The 6435-nt window shown below is 42.3% G+C and overlaps 1 protein-coding gene across 1 annotated transcript in view; it reads right to left on the bottom strand.

Annotated features, from left to right (window-relative positions):
• Positions 1–3254, bottom strand: part of FOXN3 (forkhead box N3) — a 311867-nt gene extending 308613 nt beyond the window's left edge. Inside the window, exon 1 of the mRNA XM_024198710.3 lies at positions 3117–3254. The gene's annotated coding sequence lies outside the window, so the exon portion shown is untranslated. The remainder of the gene's footprint in view (positions 1–3116) is intronic.
• Between the last annotated feature and the right edge of the window lie 3181 nt (positions 3255–6435).

The raw sequence follows: 6435 nt of genomic DNA on the forward strand, positions 1-6435 counted from the left end.
ATCTAAGGGAACACCAAAATTAAATGCTTTGGAGCAAATGTAATAAATACTCAGAAATGTTCTTCTGTCGGAAACATTTGAGATCAGCATCAGCTACCCAAGGGGGGGGGGAATCAACCCCTCCCAAAAATCTTTCTTGTGAGTTTGCTGTGAAAGATTCCAGTTAAGCTTTTAAAAGCAAAATGGCTCTTCCCTCTCAGACACAAGAAACTTTTCAAAAGTCCAGCAAAGTAAAACTTTAATTAACCATAATAATTGTAGCTGTTTATTATCAGTCTTTATTTTCCCATGCTGTATTCACTGGTCATGCAATATGTTTTTCTTTCATGTCTCAGTTGTTACCTTCACCATGTTCCTGAAGCAAACAGAGGCTCCATAGAAACTATTTCTTAATGTTATCAGTTGACACTTATTCATTCAAGATTTTTTCCCCAAGATATGAAGGAGAGATGTGACATTCAAATTTAAATAATAATCTTTTAACATATTTTGGTAATTAATGACGACCAACAGGGGCGCTGGAACAGTTTTTATAGTGGGGGTGCTGAGAGACATTGAACCAAACTATAAGCCTTGCACCCTTAGTTCCAGCACCTATAAAATGGGCCTAATTAATCTGTTATAATGCCTCTGGAAGCCACAGGCGCTACACAAGGAATTAGTTTGGCCCAGTAGCAAGTTAAAATAATAGTCACCCACATACTTTTTTTCTCAGCCCCTCTCGTCTTAGCTTTTTCACAGTATGGAACCTGAAACTTCAGCAGAAGCATCTTCTGGGCCCTATACCTCAGGCCTTGCTCAGGCAAGACTCCCACTGAAATCAGTGGGAGTTTTGCCTGAGTAAGGACTGCAGGTTGATTCCCTTAACTCTTTGTTCTTTCAAAAATCTGAACTGAAATATAGATATGAAATACGGAAGACAGTGCAGTTTTTGTTGTAAAACGACCTTGATTTGACAGGCACATTCTCAGGTTTCAACAGATGCTGTGGGAAAGGCAGCAGAAGCCAACATGTTCTGCAGGCATTTCTGATGACATGCAGGCTTTTTTTTTTTTTTTTTTTTTTTTAAATAAATGGGGTTTTGTCTTCCCAGTTTCCATGACAACAATGTCTCCACTTGTCTGTTATTAGATACCATCCACTTCCTGTGTCTAAATTTTTAAGCCAATCAGAAAAGTGTTTATAGATTTTACAGCTCCTGGGACAGTCCCTCTTTTACAAGAGAGCTACTTTAATGACACGTAATGCTTAGGCTGCAAACGTTAGAAGGCCTTATATTTTCAGTTGCAAAGAGATCACACTTTACAGAGTTTGCTGGCTACTGCATGAGATACTGAAAGAAAAACAGGGTTTTGCTGCTGAATTCATTGTGCTCCTAACAGTTGCCTTGCCATGATTTTTTAATACTGCACAAACTCATCTTAATTGTTTATTCATTTTTACTTTTGATTTACCCTCTCACAGTGTAAATATTTTGTGCATGAAAAATTCTAATGTAATCATTTTATTAAGAAATCCAGTTATCCACTACCCACCCAAGAAAAGGTCCGATATGACATAATTGATACTACAGCATAACATTGTTTGCTGCAATTAAAGTTTCGGTCAACTGAATTGTGTATACCACAATACTGCAGTAACAATAGAATTTTACAGAAATATTTTGATAATACAAACAAAAGCAGTCTAACAAGTATGTTGGGAGGGTGGGGGAGAGGCGGGAGGCTTATTTTATGGAGGGAGTAATCACATATATATTTTGAAGAAATAAACCTAAGAAAAAGTCCAACTAAGTTAGAAGTCAATATTGCAGAAAGGCAGGCAAGAGGAAGCTAATCAGAAAATAGGAAAATACCTCTCTGAATAGCTTTGATAAATCTCTCTTAACACAACTGATGAATCATTGTGCGTGTGTGTGTGTATAAAACAAATATACAAACTGTAAAGTATGAACTGGACTTCTCTATAAAACAGTGATCTAAAAATCAGTGAATCACAGGAACAAAAGAAATATAACAGGGTGTCTGCCTAACATTAGTGAAATGACTGTTTGTGTCAATGAACTGGAAGCACACTGGCTATGACAATCTCTACATGGAGGCTGGCAATAGCCAATTCCTTTCAAATTTGATGCATTTTTAAATTATTATCATCATCCATCCCAACAGCTCTCAAATGCCTTTCCCGAAGCACAGCTTGTGTTTGAGAACTACCAACACTCAGCCTATTAACACTAAAATGAAACTGCAATTTAAGGGTCCAATCCTGTGATGTGCTCAGTTTCTATTAAAACCCACTGAAGTCAGGGGAAGGTACTCAGCAGCTTTGTAGGATTTGGCCCTAGAGTTGCTGGGGGAAAATGCTTTATTTTCCAAAAATATCTTTCTGTATTGTGAGCAAAAAGTGGAGAAAATTCTTAGCAGCTCTGGCCTGGCAGTTTCCCCCCAAATATTATTAATCTCTGATTTAGAATCTAAAAAAAAAAAAAAATTCAGAACAGCTGATTGATCTGAAGCTTGATCCAAATTGCAACCACAGATCTGAAAATTTGGTTAAAACAACAGAGCTGAGTGACCATCGATAATGTTAACTACCAAAATGAGCACAACTGCAAAATTAGGAGAACCCCGTCCTGCAAGTCCTTGAAGTGAATGGGAGTTTTGCCTGAGTAAAGACTGCCTGGGATCAGGCCCTTGAATATTTTTTTGTTATTCATAACTAATTCTCAATGTAGCTTAGAAAGCTATTAACAAACACACATCAATTACCTCACCACATCAAGCAAGTTCTGCTTTTCCACAACAAATGAAGCAAAAAGGTTTAGCAACTAAATGCCTGCAGAAAGTTTTTGTTTGTTTTGTTTTTATATGAACTTACTTTTGGAACTAAACTAATTTGGATGAGGTTACTGTCCATCCTGCATCCTTTTACAATTTAAGCTGCATGCAGTATATCCATTTAGAAGCAGATGGTATATTTTTTCCGGGGAGGGGGAACAAAACCTAAAATCCAAGTGTGCACCAATGCAGCTGCCTGAACATTTATAGGCTTCTAATGACAATATTAAACACTGAGCCAAAGATTAAAAGACAGGAAATGAGAACCATTTTAGTTACCTTTTAATCTTTGTTTTTTGCTCTTGCTTCCTTCTGCATTAGTTGCTGTTGCAGGTATGTTATATTCTCACAGTTAATCCTTCCATTCTGGTTTTGTTCAATATTTGGAATGATCCCTATGGACAGAATGCAGCCATAACCCAGACTCCATGCTCACTGAGCTATCCTTGTGTCAGAGGTACTGCTAAAAGCACAGAAATAAGGAAACTTTCTGCTGGGTCCTAGTGCTCAACTTAATAGAGAGTCCCACAAACTGTATTGCAGAATAAAGATCATGTTTATTGTTCTGACTCACTTGCCAGCACCCAGTGGGGAACACAGTCACATAAACACTGCCCTCTGTATGTCTTCTGTAACATTAAAAATTATGTTAGAGATGGACCTGATCTGATTGTGAATAATCCAGACTTTGAGGAAGAGGGTAGAGTGTGAACCCAAATCTAAATCTAGATCTGAATTTTATTGCTGACTCCTATCTAATAAGCCAAAACACAACCTGGAATTTGAACCTAGGAAAACTTTATAGAAGGTTCAAAATAGGAACCTGGAGCCAGATCTGAACTTTGCAGCTTGGGCCCATGTCTGCTATTCACCCATTACAAAAACAGAGTCAAATTCTGGTATCCTTGCCCCACAGTCCCATAGCAGCTCCCATATGTCACATCCATATGTGTGGAATTCTGCATTTTGGGGTGGGAGGGGGCGGTCAGGGCTAAGAGTAGAGGGCCAGGGGTACAGAGAGACTTTCTGTACCACATCCGAGAGATTGTCCCATATAAGATAATGCTCACAGTGCCAGCATTATCTTGAACAGACTCCCACTCTGCACACTCAAGCCCCCACTCCAAAGGGTTGTTTTCCCAAGAATGAGTAGGAAACCAATGAGAGTGAAGGAGCTGTGTTTCTATGGGGGAGATTGGTGGCCAGGGAGTAGCAGCAACTGGGCCTCTGCAAATGTGCCTTCTTCCTCCCACTAAGGAATACTACATCTTGCATTTGAATTTTAATAACTAGTTGAAAGCACAAAGTTTAGATTATAAAGTCCCATTCAAATTCACCAGGTCTCGTACAGATAATGTAATCTCTCCAGGTTGAAATACACACAGTTCCAACAATTCCATTCTGTATCTCAAGACAGGATCTGTTCTTAATTCCCTGAAGCCAAGTCATGACACAAAACAGCCCCTGTTGTTTTAGTTCCCAGCTTCCCAAGAGTTCTCAGTTCCTTTTCCACTGCAGTCTCAGTCAGTCTGTGTTAGTTCCTGAATCCCGCAGCTTGTGAGTGTCCTGAGTGCTGTATACCCTCTGTCCAAAAATAAAGGGGATACTCAAAAGATAATTCTGACTGGCTGCTGAACAGTCCTTGTTCCCAGTTCATGAAGTGTGCACCTTTCACCATCATTTTGCCCAGTAAATGCTCCCTAGTGCAGTTGTGTTTAGGTTATGTCTATTTTTAAAAACCAAAGGCATAAAGAACTAAAACTGTTATGATTATTTATTTACTGGCATTGTCTGGTAGCCCCGAGGAACCCCAATCAAGGACCCGAGTCCCACTATGCTAGATGGTGTACAGACATATAACAGAGAAGACTGCCCTTACCCTAGAGAACTTACTGTTTAGGTGCCAGACAGGACATGACAGGTGGACAAAGGAGGTTTATAGGGAAGGGAAGGATACAAAATGAACAGTGATCAACAGAGAACGTTAATCCTGGCTAACCCTGGCCTAACCATTTTAAGTTTCCAAAACAATACAAGGCTATTCTATCACAAATAATGTTAATAAAAAAGAGCAATATTGCTGAGCACTTATACAGCATTCTTCATCCTTAGTTTACAATTCTTCACTGGTGGTGAAGCAGTGTTATCCTAACTTTATGTATGGGGAACCTATATGGGGAGCCTGAGGCACAGCAAGATAATAAGTGGCTCAGCCAAGGACACCCAACATGCTGGTGGCAGACCTGGGAATAGATGCCAGGTCTGTCTGTCAGCCCAGCGCCTTGGCTATCAGACCACGCTATCTCCTTCGAATCACCTACCTAATTAATCTTAATCACCTACCTAATGATCTTAAACCATTACAAAAAGTTAGATTTTTTTCACTAACCCAAAGCAAAATTGCTCAGTAGCACTGTGTGGTGATATTGAGAGATGCACATGGCACCAGTCTTCCAGAGCTTCCTCAGTAACTCTCTCCCCCGGTCATAACGGGGCACTGTCAGACCATAGGCCCAAAATGTAGGTGGTGGTAAAATAAAAGGGGGTTGTATTAAGTCAGGGGTCTCAAACACGTGGCCCGTGGAGTTATTTGCTGTGGCTCACCAAGCTCTCCGCCCTCCCGGAGTTATTTCCTGCAGCCGCCAAGCTCCCCTCACCCGCCGCCCTCCCTCCTCCCCAGTGCGCTGCGTCCCTGCTCCTCTGCCTACCTCCAGGCACTTCCCGTCCACCAAACAGCGTTTGGCGGCGCTTAGCGCTTTCCAGGAGGGAGGGGGGAGGGGCGGGGAGCCGCACGCTCAGGGGAGGAGGCAGAGAAGAGGTGGGGCCGGGGTGGGGATTTGGGGAAGGGGTTGGAATAGGGGCAGGGAGGGGGAGGAGTTGGGGTGGGGACTTTGGGGAAGGGATTGGAATGGGGCTGGGAAAGGAGTGGGAAGAGGCGGGGCAAGAGCGGGGCCTCATGGAAGGTGTGGAGTGGGGGCGGGGCCGGGGGCGGGGGGGGGGGGCTTTTGTATCTTTATATGAAAAGGTTTCAGTGATGCGGCCCTTGGGCCAATGTACTAGTCCTCATGTGGCCCTCATGGTGATTTGAGTTTGAGATTCCTGTATTAAGTCCTGGCCCAGATTGTCCTTATGCAAAAGGGACCTACCATGTATAGATCTCACTTCCAATACAGAATGGAAGGAATCAGGCACCTCTATGACACTATTCCCTCTATTCCTCAGCCAAACTTTCTAGGCTGGGGGGCAGAGATAAGGCAGATTGCAATGGAGTGGGCAGGCTGGGGGTCTGGCTGGGAGAAATAATCATCATCCCCCCCACATTCTGACTTGCCGAGTGTATATAGAAAATACATCCTGGGCCTCTAACATCTTGCCTGTGAAGTCCTCCCCTCTCTCCCACAGGTGTCTTCTAGGGGCCAGAGCTGGTGTGACAGCACAGGAAGGAGCATAGTTATTATAGGAGAATGTGGGAAGTAGCATTCCCCTTTACCCCCCCGCCCCCATGATAGGTTTGTAAAACATCAGTGACTGTGTTGACACACAGAGAAACCCTCCAACCACAGAGGAAAACAAACAGAAAAGTGGGTTTCTGAATGTT

This window comes from Terrapene carolina, unplaced genomic scaffold, assembly GCF_002925995.2.
Source record: "Terrapene carolina triunguis isolate 2854851 unplaced genomic scaffold, T_m_triunguis-2.0 Scaffold96, whole genome shotgun sequence".
Classification (NCBI taxonomy): Eukaryota; Metazoa; Chordata; order Testudines; family Emydidae; genus Terrapene; species Terrapene triunguis.